General features: G+C 44.8%; 1 long non-coding RNA gene across 2 annotated transcripts in view; it reads right to left on the reverse strand.

Moving 5' to 3' along the window:
- Positions 1-14,186, reverse strand: part of LOC137384575 (uncharacterized) — a 58,038-nt gene that overhangs the window by 25,630 nt on the left and 18,222 nt on the right. The window contains exons 2-3 of one of the 2 annotated variants that reach the window (XR_010977618.1): positions 13,161-13,270; positions 9,873-12,628 (exon numbers count right to left, since the gene is read on the reverse strand). This is a non-coding gene — a long non-coding RNA (uncharacterized lncRNA). Of the gene's footprint in view, positions 1-9,872; positions 12,629-13,160; positions 13,271-14,186 lie in introns of those variants that run through there. The other variant, XR_010977617.1, reaches the window with a different exon arrangement.

Below are 14,186 nucleotides of genomic sequence, written 5' to 3' on the forward strand. Positions count from 1 at the left end.
AGACATAGCTTGGCTGGTGGTGAGAAGGGCCCTCCCCGTCAGATCCTTCCTGCACGCCCGGAGTCTCGCCCCCTCCGCACGCTGCCTTCGAGGTGGCTGCAGTGGGGAACAGACTTTTGCCCACCTCCTTCTGGAATGTGGAAAGAGATGCAGTGGTTTTTGTCACCGTTCATCCCAAGCAGCTCCGTTACACAGGAGTCTGTGCTCTACAGTCTGTTCCCAGGGACGTACACCGAGATAAACATCAACTGCTGCTAGAGGACCATCGACTCGGTGTAGAATGCCCTTTGGTCTGCCCAAAACTTACTGATCTTCCAGCGCAAAGAGTTGTCCACGACCGAATGTTGCAGACTGGCACATTCCAAGGTCCAGGGCTGCGTGCTGAGGGACCCACTGAAGCTTGGGGCAGCCGCAGCAAAGGCTCAATGGGGAAAGACCACTGTGTAAGGTCCCCCCACCATAGTGAACCGAGGGGCTGGATCCTGTGTAAAACCCCTCGGGCTGCATGCACCAGAGAATGTTTTTACTCTGTAATGCAAATGTACGTGGCATATAAAATGGAATGGCAAGAGTTGGGAGGCAACTCATGTTCTGTATCGAAGGAATCTGATCTCTATTGCACTTCCTGAAATGTCAAATTTGAACTGTTCTGTCATGTATTTTTTGCAAATTTTATGAATAAAGTATATTTTTGGAAATAAAATAGAGACAATTTCATTACTTCCCATAATAGGGCCCCACTACAAATTTAGCCAATGTTTAAAAAATTCTTTTCAGTCTAAGACAAGTTCTTTATTTACAGATTCCACTATATATAGTTATCTTGTAAACTACAGTATGTTGAAAAATTCCTGATAAAATAAATAGATATAAGCTGTACCCCCTCCCCCTAATCTCTTCACCCTCCCCTCTCTATTTCTCCCTTGCCCTCTTCTCTCCTCCCCTCTCTTCTCCCCCTCCCTTGTCCTATCCTTCCTTCCCCTGTCTTCTCCCTCCCTCCTTCCTTCAGCCTCTTCTCCCTCCTCTCACCCTCACCCTTTCCTTCCCTCCTATCTCTTCTCCCTCCCTCACCCTCTCCTGCACTCCCAATCTAAATGGACTTGTGTTTATTGAATGAGTTGAAGAGCCAGTCTGATGTGCCTCCTCAAGGGAGAGATGATTCCTTTTCCTAAAGAGATTGAGGATTTCCTCAGCACTAAGAGAGCTCCTTATCTTTGTAGATTGTACTATTGTGAGAAGATAAAAGAAAGACTTGCATTTATATAGCACCTTTACAGCTAATGAAGTACTTTTGAAGTGTAATCGCTATTGTAATGTAGGAAGCGCAGCACCCAATTTGCACACAGTAAGCTCCCACAAACAGCAATGTGATAATGATCTGTTTTCAAGATGTTGATTGAGGGATAAATATTGACCAGGACACTGGGGAGCACTCCCCTGTTCTTCTTCAGAATAGAGCCATGTGTCCTTTTACATCCTCTGTGAGAGAGAGCAGGTGGATTCTTGGTTTAACCTGTTATCTGAAATGCAGCCTCCCTTACAGTGCAGCACTCCTTCAGTACTGCACAAGAGTATTAGCCTGAGTTGGGATTTGAAACTCCCAGGCTTTGTCTCAGGGGGAAGAGTGTTACTCATTGAGCCACAGCTGACCCCAAAGCTGCCATTAGTCCTGCATTTACCTTTTACTAATTTGTATCTGTGTCCCCTTGTCCTACTCTTGCAATTTAACTTACAGTAATATTCTGGATTTACCTTTTCTATTCCTTAACTATCTCATATACCTCGAAGATCACCTCTCAAACCACCCTCTTTAGGCTGAAAAGTCCAAGTTTCTCCAGTCTTTATCCCTGAGTCTTCACATTGAGGATCAGTCTCCTGGCTCTTCTCTGGACTGTTTCCTTGTGTCTCAGTTACCAGAACTGGATGGTGTATTTGTGTTGTGGTCTGTCTAGAGCCCTTTATAGTTTAATCATTGTTTGCTCTGAATTGTGTTCTACTGTTTGATGATGTAGTTCGGGGTTGTCCTACATATGACCCATGGGCCAAGATCTGGCCTGCTAAAGGTTCCCACCTGGCCCAGGGCTGTAAACTGTACAGGAGCCGTTCCTCATCCTCACCAGGGCTCCGTGACTGCAGGTGGGAAATTCCCTTTTGTCAGACTGGCTTTTAAAAAAGATCGCAGGTCAGTTTCATAGCTGACAGATCCTGACATCGGGAACAGCAGTTTCTGAACTTTGGACAGATTCCGGGTTTTTTAAAAGACCACCAGAAAACCCCGAATCTGTCCAAAGTTCATAAACTGCTGTTCCTGACGTCAGGATCCGTCAGCTGTGAAACTGAAGTGAAATTTTTAAATAATTCTGATCAACCAGCTGTGGAGTGTTCCCACTCTCTGCAACTGTCAGAGAGAGAGAGAGAGAGAAAGGGGGAACAGGCAGAGAGGGAGAGAGAGTGATCATGATCACCCCTGACAGAATGACATCTATCCAGAATATTCTGTATCACTGCAACAAGTGTGTGGGCAAACATTGTGGGAAAGGTGGTGGCATAGTGGTATTGTCACTGGACTAGTAACCCAGAGACCCAGGGTATTTCTCTGGGGACATGGGTTCGAATCCCACCACAGCAGAAGGTGGAATTTGAATTTAATTAATAAAATCTGGAATTAAAAAAGCTAGTCTAATGATGGCCATGAAACCATTGTCGATTGTTGTAAAAACCCATCTGGCTCATCAATGTCCCTTAAGGAAGGAAATCTGCTGTCCTTACCTGGTCTGGCCTACATGTGATTCCAGGCCCACAGCAATGTGGTTAACTCTTACATGCCCACTGAAATGGCCTAGCAAGCCACTCAGTTATACCTAACCGCTACGAAGTTAATAAAAAGGAATGAAACCGGACGGACCACCCGGCATTGATCTAGGCACCAGAAATGACAACGGCAAACCTGCAAAGTCCTCCTTACTAACATCTGGGGGCTTCTGCCAAAGTTGGGAGAGCTGTCCCACAGACTAGTCAAGCAACAGCCTGACATAGTCAATGTCCCAGACACTGCCATCACCATCCCACCATGCCGGTGGGACAGGACATACCCACCAGAGGTGGTGGCACAGTGGTATACAGTAGGGAGGGAGTTGCCCTGGGAGTCCTCAACATCGACTCCGGAGCCCATGAAGTCTCATGGCATCAGGTCAAACATGGGCAAGGTAACCTCCTACTGATTACCACCTACCGCCCTCCCTCAGCTGATGACTCAGTACTCCACCATGTTTAACACCACTTGGAGGAAGCATTGAGGGTGGCAAGGGCACAAAATGTACTCTGGGTGGGGGACTTCAATGTCCATCACCAAGAGTGGCTCAGTAGCACCACTACTGGGCGAGTCCTAAAGGACATAGCTGCTAGACTGGGTCTGCGGCAGGCGGTGGGGGAACCAACACGAGGGAAAAACATACTTGACCTTGTCCTCACCAATCTGCCTGCTGCAGATGCTTCTGTCCATGACTGTATTTGTAGGAGTGACCACCGCACAGTCCTTGTAGAGACGAAGTCCCACCTTCACATTGAGGATACCATCCATCGTGTTGTGTGGCACTATCACCGTGCTAAATGGGATAGATTTCGAACAGATCTAGCAATGCAAAACTGGGCATCCATGAGGTGCTGTGGGCCATCAGCAGCAGCAGAATTGTACTCAACCACAATCTGTAATCTCGTGGCCCGGCATATCCCCCACTCTACCATTACCATCAAGCCAGGAGACCAACCCTGGTTCAATGAAGAGTGCAGCTGGGCATGCCAGGAACAGCACCAGGCATAAGTCAAAATGAGGTGTCAACCTGGTGAAGCTACAACACAGGACTATCTGCGTGTCAAACTGCGTAAGCAGCATGCAATAGACAGAGCTAAGAGATCCCATAACTAACGGATCAGATCTAAGCTCTGCAGTCCTGCTACATCCAGCCATGAATGGTGGTGGACAATTAAATAACTAACTGGAGGTGGTGGCTCCAGAAATATCCCCATCCTCAATGATGGGGGAGCCCAGCACATCAGTGCGAAAGATAAGGCTGAAGCATTTGCAACAATCTTCAGCCAGAAGTGCCGAGTTGATGATCCATCTCAGCATCCTCCTGAAGTCTCCAGCATCACAGATGCCAGACATCAGCCAATTCGATTCATTCCGCATGATATCAAGAAACGACTGAAGGCACTGGACACTGCAAAAGCTATGGGTCCTGACAATATTCCAGCAGTAGTACTGAAGACCTGTGCTCCAGAACTTGCCGCGCCCCTAGCCAAGCTGTTCCAGTACAGCTACAACACTGGCATCTACCCTGCAATGTGGAAAATTGCCCAGGTGTGTCCTGTACTCAAAAAGCAGGACAAATCCAACCCAGCCAATTACCGCCTCATCAGTCGACTCTCAATCATCAGTAAAGTGATGGAAGGTGTCATCAACAGTGACATCAAGCGGCACTTGCTTAGCAATAACCTGCTCAGTGATGCTCAGTTTCGGTTCCGCCAGGGCCACTCAGCTCCTGCCCTCATTACAGCCTTGGTTCAAACATGGACAAAAGGGCTGAACTCAAGAGGTGAGGTGAGAGTGACTGCCCTTGACATCAAGGCAGCATTTGACCAAGTATGCCATCAAGGAGCCCTAGCAAAACTAAGGTCAATGGGAATCAGGGGGAAAACCCTCCGCTGGCTGGAGTCATACATAACGCAAAGAAAGATGGTTGTGGTTGTTGGAGGTCAATCATCTAAGCTCCAGGACATCACTGCAGGAGTTCCTCAGGGTAGTGTCCTAGGCCCAACCATCTTCAGCTGCTTCATCAATGACCTTCCTTCAATCATAAGGTCAGAAGAGGGGATGTTCGCGGATGATTGCACAATGTTCAGCACCATTCATGACTCCTCAGATACTGAAGCAGTCCGTATAGAAATGCAGCAAGACCTGGACAATATCCAGGCTTGGGCTGATAAGTGGCAAGTAACATTCGCGCCACACAAGTGCCAGGCAACAACCATCTCCAACAAGAGAGAATCTAACCATCTCCCTTTGACATTCAACAGCATTACCATCGCTGAATCCCCCACTGTCAACATCCTAGGGGTTACCATTGACCAGAAACTGAACTGGAGTAGCCATATAAATACTGTGGCTACAAGAGCAGATCAGAGACTAGGAATTCTGAGGTGACTCACCTCCTGACTCCCCAAAGCCTGTCCACCATCTACAAGGCACAAGTCAGGAGTGTGATGGAATACTCTCCACTTGCCTGGATGGGTGCAGCTCCAACAACACTCAAGAAGCTCGACACCATCCAGGACAAAGCAGCCCGCTTGATTGGCACCCCATCGACAAACATTCACTCCCTCCACCACCGACGCACAGTGGCAGCAGTGTGTACCATCTACAAGATGCACTTCAGCCATGCACCAAGGCTCCTTAGACAGCACCTTCCAAACCCGCGACATCTACCAACTAGAAGGACAAGGGCAGCAAATACATGGGAACACCACCACCTGCAAGTTCCCCTCCAAGTCACACACCATCCTGACTTGAAACTATATCGCTGTTCCTTCACTGTTGCTGGGTCAAAATCCTGGAACTCCCTTCCTAACAGCACTGTGGGTTTACCTACCCCAAATGGACTGCAGTGGTTCAAGAAGGCAGCTCACCACCACCTTCTCAAGGGCAATTAGGGATGGGCAATAAATGCTGGCCTGACCAGTGACGCCCACATCCCATGAATGAATAAAAAAAAACTTGTGCAAGCAAAAAAATGCCAGGTATCTCACTAAATCAGTGTCCAACATAGTGAACAGAAAGTAAGTCAATAAATTAGTCTTCTCATATAAAGCTTCTTCACAAAAATGCACCTTTGTTGTTGTCTTGATTAATAGTAAGAAACATTTTAATGCCTTTATCGTTATGAAATTGTCTGACTGGCCCCCTGTGTAAGATAAAAATTGTAATGTGTTCCCCGCCCTCCCCCTCCCCACCATGCAAAAAGGTTGGGAAATTCTGGTTTAGTTCAACATTTTATTGTTTTTTGTTGATTGCTGCTCTGTATTGGTTAGACATGATGGCACGGATCTTCCTGGTAGCCATTGACTGCACAAAAAAAGTACAAACTTACCTGGCTCGTAGTTTGCAGGGTGAACTTCCAGTTCCTGCGGTCGGGACAAGAAGTGTAAGGTTCTAGCGCAGCGCGATGCTGGTGAAACCACTCCCTCCTTTGACACCACAAACTGAAGACACGTACCTTCAGGTCTATGTTCAGCTCAATGACAGGTAAGTTTTTATTTCATGATTTTTACCATGAAGCAATAAGGGTTGTATCTGGCAGCAAAGTAATATCAGGAGATGAATCTATGTGACAAGTCAGCAAAATTAAAATGGTTCTTGACTCTTTGGAATTGAAATAATTTCTTATTTGTTGGTGGCAATTGTGTTTTTCACTGTGCCCGGTAACAAGAACAAGCTGCAGAAACTGAATTTCATGAAGATTGCTAGAGATAAAAGAATGGAAGGTAGTTTTAAAATCCCAAAGTATTGGTAGGAGGAAGAATTGGAAAAAAATCAAATTATTGTGTGAACACCTATTTGGCTGCACTGACCTGAAACGTTAACTCTGCTTCTCTCTCCACAGATGCTGCCAGACCTGCTGAGTATTTCCAGCACTTTCTGTTTTATTTAGATTTCCAGCATCCGCAGTGTTTTGCTTTTATGTCCAGGAATATTCTTGTCTCGCCCGACCAAATGATCTTTACGTTTAGCTCAAGCATGGCGATATTGCAATGCACTTCAGACATCTTTCCAACATCATACAGGCTGTTAATAGCAAACCAGACAAATTCCTCTTTGGAAAGTAGTTAGCAGATTGAACTCTTGACCTGTGCCGATTGCTCTCCCCTCCTCTTCCTGTTGCTTCTCCAACCTGACTCTACCAGTTCTGTTGAAGGGTCCCTCCTGCCTCCTTTCCCTTCAAGGGGCTGAATGGTATGTTGCGTATTTACACCTCTGATCATTTTGTAAATCATAGAATCACAGAAAGTTTACGGCACAGAAAGAGGCCACTTGGCCCATTGTGATTGCCGGAAAAAACGAGCCACTCAGACGAATCCCATCTTCCAGCATTTGGTCCGTAGCCATGCAGGTTACGGCACTTGAGGTGCATATCCAGGCACCTTTTAAATGAGTTGAGGGTTTCTGCCTCTACTACCCTTTCAGGCAGTGTGTTCCAGACCCCCACCACCCTCTGAGTGAAAAAACTTTCCTCATCTTCCTTCTAATCTTTCTACCAATCACTTTAAATCTATGCCCTCTAGTCACTGACCTCTCTGCCAAGGTAAATAGGCCTTTCACCTCCACCCTATCCAGGCCCCTCAAAATTTTGTACATTTCAATCAGATCTCCCCTCAGGCTCCTCTGTTCCAAGGAGAACAACCCCAGCCTATCCAATCATTCCTCATAGCTGCATTTTTTCAGTCCTGGCAACATCCTCGTAAATCTCCTCTGTACCCTCTCTAGTGCAATTACATCCTTTCTGTAATGAGGTGACCAGAACTGCACACAGTACTCACGTTGTAGCCTAACTAATAATTTATACAGTTCCAACATAACCTCCCTGCTCTTATATTCTATATCTGAGCTAATAAAGGAAAGGATTCCATATGCCTTCTTAACCACCTTATTGACCTCACTTCCTCTACACTTCTCAGTATTTTCCCATTAATCGTGTATTCCTTTGCGTTGTTTGACCTCCCCAAATGCATCACCTCACACTTCTCCAGGTTGAATTCCATTTGCCACTTTTCTGCCCATCTGTCCAGACCATCAATATTTTCCTGCAGCCTACATCTATCCTCCTCGTTATCTACCACATGGCCAATCTTTGTGTCGTCTGCAAACCTTTTGATCATGCCCCCTACATTTATGTCCAAATTGTTAATATATACCACAAAAGCAGGGGACCCAGTACTGAGCCTCGCGGAACGCCACTAGAAACAGTCCTCCAGCCCCAAAAACACCAGTCAACAATTACCCTTTGTTTCCTGCTACTGAATCAATTTTGTATCCACCTTGCTACATTTCCCTGGATCTAGATTTTCTAAATTTTCTGTGCGATAACATAACCAGAGTTCTTAAACTTCCTTTTCCCATTGCAAGGGATTGTCTTGTAGTCCTTTCTGAGATTGTATAAACAAATTCTCTCCTAATCATTTTGTCCATAATGCCCAATGATAGTGAACAGCTGTAACAAGACATTGTGTCCTTTGGAGAAGGTCAGTGCTTCACAATACATCTGGAAACAACCTTCCAATCCACTTTGATGTAAACCTTTATGAAAAACATCAGAATTTTTAGGAACAAGAAAAGGAAGTTTGTTCCTTTTTTGATAGATGTCCACCTACTTCACCTCGCTTCCGCCCCCCCCCCCCCCCCAGCATCTCATCATCTCCCTCACCCCCAACAACCCACCTTCTCACCATCTCCCTCACCCCCAACAACTCACCTTCCCATCATCTCCCTCACCCCCAACAACGGACCTTCTCACCATCTCCCTCACCCCCAACAACCCACCTTCTCACCATCTCCCTCACCCCCAACAACCCACCTTCCCATCATCTCCCTCACCCCCAACAACGGACCTTCTCACCATCTCCCTCACCCCCAACAACCCACCTTCTCATCATGTCCCTTACTTCCCCAGCTAAGTGGGCAGTAATCCCATCTCTGCAACAGAAGGTTGTGGGTTCAAGTCCCACTTCAGAGACACGAGCCCATATGAAGGCTGACGCTCCAGTGCAGTACTGAGGGAGTGCTGCACTGCCAGAGGTGCCACCTTTTGGATGAGACATTAAACCAAGGCCAAGTCTGCCCTCCCAGGTTGATATAAAAGGTCCCATGGCACTATTTCGAAGAAGAGCTGGGGAGTTCTCCCTGTGTCCTGGTCAATATTGATCCCTCAATGAGCCTCACAAAAAAATAAATGATCTGGATTGAATCACATTGCTGTTTGTGAGAGTTTGCTGTTTGCAAATTGACTGCCACATTTTTCGATATTACAACAGTGACTACACTTCAAAAGGTATTTCACGGACTCGAAAATGCATTGGAATTTCCTGAGGTCATGAAAGGTGCTAACAAAATGCAAGTTCTTTCTTTTAAAAAAACCTGTGCAAGGGTGATTAGTAAGTAAATAGGATCACTGATAAATGCTTCCTTCTTTAAAATCACCATGCAAACTACTTTGCAAATAAGGTCCCAGACTCAGTTTCTGAAAAGGTCCCCAGTAAAGATTCTACAGGCACATTAATCGCACCCTGTAAATTACAATGTAATGTAAGTCCAATGATAAGAGCTGGCAGAACAGCTGCATTTTAATGTGTGACGTTTATAACCCTCCCGAGCTTTGTTGCTGGGGTTTATGAGCACAAACTGTTGAGTGAATAATGGTGAAGCCAAGGACTGGCAGCTCCTCAGTGCCTGATGCTGATTGTGCTGAGATTGGGAGCAGCAATTTAGGGGGATCTTAAAGAAACTGCACTGATTTCATGGATCATGTCGAATAGCTAAAAACACAACCTCATTACTACCAGGAGAGAATAATTTATTCAAAAATTCTTTAAGGGCACTGCTACTTGGAAAAAGCACAAAATATGTCCAGTTCATTAAAACTGGTTTGGAGGCAGAATGGTTTGTTATCCATGTCACTCACCTATCCACACTGCAGAAAATTCAAGCAACCTTCCACTTTTCATCAGCAAATTGATTCATTACTGAATTAGCTCAAACAAGCACAGAGTTGAAACAAAGTTGGGACTTTTTGGTCCAAACAGCTCCACTTTTTTATTGGATTTATTTAACATTAAAACACACATTTACAACATTGTGATCATTCCATTGTGCCACACAATCATTTCCACTACCAGTTTTTAACTACAGAAATTAAATCATCATAAAGACTTTACCAACATGATTCTTATTCTAATATAAAGGCAAAATACTGCAGATGCTTGAAATCAAATAAAAACAGAACGTGCTGGAAACACTCAGCAGGTCAGGCAGCATCTGTGGAGAGAGAAGCAGAGTTTCAGGTCAGTGACCTTTCATCAGAACTGATTTTTATTCTGTTACACACTGTCCAGTCACTCCTTTACCTTTAATCAGCTTCTGAAATTAAAGTTCAATTTATCTCCCATGATAATATATTGATCTATTGAACTTCAAAACTGGTCAAAAACGTGCCATCCTTAAATTCTTTTAGTCTATATTTGAAATACTCTTTCAGATTCATCCTTCCTCCTTTATAAAACAGAGCATTCCTTTGATAAATGATCATGAGTCTGGCCACACTGAACATTAAACTGGAAAACCATTGGAGAACTTGGCTGTTACTGACTTAACTGCTGCAAGGATCTAAGTTCAGTGGTGAACGATCACATTTGCTCCTTTCTACATTTGATTAATGGCAGTGCTACTTGTGTATTAGTTGTGGCTCGGTTGTAACACCCTCACTACTGAGTCAGAAAAGCCTTGTGTTTGAACTCCACTTCAGATATTTCAGCGTAAAAATCTAGGTTGGTAGTGCAGTACTGAGGGACTCAATCACTGTGCATATACTCAATGGGCAATTTGTTACAGCTACTCCCCCACCTGCACCTCTGCACCAGGCCTTTCCCCCAACACCCACCAACACCCACCCACCAAGCCTGCCCATTCCCCTCTGCTGCTGGTTGTTGGGCAGACAGGCAGTGCTATTTTAAAATAAATTTAGGATACTACCCTTGGCCTTTTCTACCTATACCTGGCCTATGATATAAGAGGTTGTTGAAAGTGTTCACTCAGACTGCCTGTGTTGTGTTTCCTTCGAGTTATAAATAGCAGTGAGCGGGAAGCGAGTGATAAATGACTGTTGTTGGAACGTCCAGTTCTTAAAAACAATGATGGAAATATCCGGGAACAACAAAAGTTAAAATATGTTTGTGTTACTCCGGGAAGAGGAACCTTCGAGCTGTTTGTTTAATCAGAGGATTGCAATATGCAAATACATTTTAGAGGAAACTTGAACTGTAACCAAGCTAGCACCCAATTTCCCACTTGCACCCTGAACAGAAACACTCAGCAGTGTGGGGGAAGCAAAGATTTGCCAAATTTGTTGTGGTCTGTCACAGTTCACTGATCAGTGATTTATTGGCTCGTTGCCATGGTGCAGTTTATTTGTTTCTCCTGAATGGCCTCTGGATCCCACAATGATGGAAGGAAACAAACACTTGTATTTAAATAGTACCTCGCAGTCTCCTCCAGATATCCCAAAACACACCATAATTAATCATTCTTGAAGTATCATGTAAAGAAGGAACCAGCATCCTCAGGATCTCCCAAAGCACTTCACAGCCAAGGAGTTATTTTGAAGTGTAGTCACTTTGGTTTTGTGGATAAACGCAGCAGCCAGTGTACACGGGAAGATCCCAGATACCACAGAGGTAAATGGACAGATAATGTGTTTTTGGTGGTGGTCAGTGAGGATTAAACATTGGTCAGGACACTGAGGAGAACTCCCCTGTTCTTCATGCCGTCATGCTGTGGGAGTTTCTATGTCCATTTGATCTGATGGAGCCCTCGGTTTAGTGTCTCACCTGAAGAGAAGGCCTCCCTCAGTGCTGGCAGTGGGAGTGGCAGTCGAGATTACCTACTCAAGCCCTGGAGTGGGACTTGAACCCATAACTCAGAGATACGAATGCTACCCCTAAGCCTCACAATGTAGGTATGCACACTCTTCCATGAAGAGGACACGAGTCACTCCTGCACGCAGCCAGCTATTCATCATCAAGTGGGAAATTGCAACTTTGTCTAACGAGCAGCGTCGGGGAAGGTTTTCATAATTAGATATGTTTTTACACACCCATCTGGAAGTAGCCTGAATAGAATATGCATTGTCCAGATTTCCTACCTCTATATGTGTTATATAAAGAATTGTCACTTTGCTACTTCTAGCTTTGGGTTCACAATACCTGATGTATTAATAGTGTGAGATGTCACAGTCACCAAAAGATCAAGCTACCATTAACTACATTGTTAATGCACAGAATTCTACTGCATGTCGGAAGAGGGATGTCGCCCAACCATACAAGACACTTCTTAATAAAAGGCCAATCTATGAATCAGTATTTGTTTACAAGATAAAATTATTTACAGCAACCATCATTACCACGTGAAATAAAAGCAGAAACACTCAGCAGGTCAGGCAGCATCGGTGCAGAGAGAACGGTTCAGTTATTGGCCTTTCATCAGAACTGGACTGTTTCTCTCTGATGCTGCAGCGTTTCCAGCACTTTCTGTTTTTTTATTCCCGATTTCCAGCATCCGCAGTATTTTGTTTTGGTTTTCTCTAGACCACATGACAAGAGAAGCAAAGTGCCTCCCCTGTTCAGATTTTATTGTAATGAATAAGTCAGATGTTGTGTCCTTTTGCCAGGCTAGGTTACAGTATATAGTCCAACAACTGAAGGGTATGGTGACAGGTTTGGCTTAGGTATAGTATTCTGGCCCATAGAAACTGGAAACTTCTGGAATACTTGTTGCAATCTTCTCCTCCCTCAGTGAAGCCAATTGCTGTCAGTAAATTAAAACAAAAGATGCTTTAAAAATATAACTGTGCTTGTCACGAACCTTGTGGCATTGATGAGTGTATTCATTGTGATGCTGACAGCGGAAAAGAACATTCGTTAGTGACGCTCCTTTTTGTTTTAAAAGCGTGGGAACAAAGGGTTCCATTGGAACAATGGACGATGGAACAGGTAGTTGGGGTGGGCCTTGTTGTCTCAAAGCCCACTGTAATTATCCTCATTCAACTTATGAAGATCGATGACATGTTCCCAAAAGGGAATGTTAAGCTGGAACTTTACATCTGATTGATCTCCCGGCTGTTTTGATGTTCACTGTTTGGTATTCAGCGGATGGTGGGAAGTGATTGGCACCACACGTTTATGGGGGGGTTGGGGAAGGGAATCCAGCAACAGGAGAAGGCCATCCAATTCCTTGAGGATTCAGTCAGATCCGGGGTGATCTGAACCTCAACTCCTTACCCCTCAACCCCCTTACCTCTCAACCCCCTTACCTCTCAACCCCCTTACCCAACCACAACCTGTTGATCCTGGTCTTGAAAGTTCCAGTTGTCCCCTCAGCATCCACAGTCTTTAAGGAGAGGGTTGGCATTGCAGAGTCTCCTCCCTGGTAGCTATTCCTGCCATGGATCTGTTAATAGGAATGTGACAGAATATCAGGAGATGGCAACACAGGGGTAAAAGCGAAGAGATTGTCGGACGCCACTTTCACAACCTATTGACATAAACTGAGTAAAGGCCCATGAGGTACGGATGAACAAGTATCCAATCAGACACAAGAGGAGAAAACTCCCGTTTACCCTGCCTGTGGATGTGGAGCATCTGCCCAAGAAATGCTGAGGCGGAGACAATCAACTCTTTCCAAGCGCCCGACCAGATGGGAAAAGAGCAGCAGAGTGAAACTAATTGGATAGCTCTTTCAAAAAGCCCACAAGTGCACGATGGGCCAAATGGACTCCTGTGCCGTATAATGATACCGGCGCATAAAGGGTTAAATCATCAGGACAGGTTATACAGACTAAGCTTGCATTCTCTTGAATATAGAAGATTAAAGGGTGATCTAAGTGAGGTGTTTAAGATGATTAAAGGAGTTGATTGGATAGTAATGTACAGGTAGGGTCATCATGTTATAAAAAGGATATAGAGGCACTGGAGTGCAAAAAAGATTGACAAGGATGATCCCAGAAATGTGATATTATACCTATCAGAAAGGATGAACAGGCTGGATCTCTTTTCTCTTGAAAAGAGAAGGCTGAGGGGTGACCTTTAGAGATCTTTAAAATGATGAGAGGTTTCGATAGAGTGGATAGAGAGAAAATGTTTCCACTTGTGGGCAAGAGTGTAACTAGAGGCCATCAATATAAAATAGTCAGCAAGAAATCCAATAGGGAATGCAGCAGACACTTCTTTGCTCAAAGAGGGGTAAGAATGTGGAACTCTCTACAACAGGGAGTGGTTGAAGTGAACAGTATAGATGCATTTAAGGGGAAGCTAGGTAAGTATATGAGGGAGAAGGGAATAGAGGGTTATGCTGATAGAGTTAGATG

Source organism: Heterodontus francisci, chromosome 26 (assembly GCF_036365525.1).
Source record: "Heterodontus francisci isolate sHetFra1 chromosome 26, sHetFra1.hap1, whole genome shotgun sequence".
NCBI lineage: Eukaryota > Metazoa > Chordata > Chondrichthyes > Heterodontiformes > Heterodontidae > Heterodontus > Heterodontus francisci.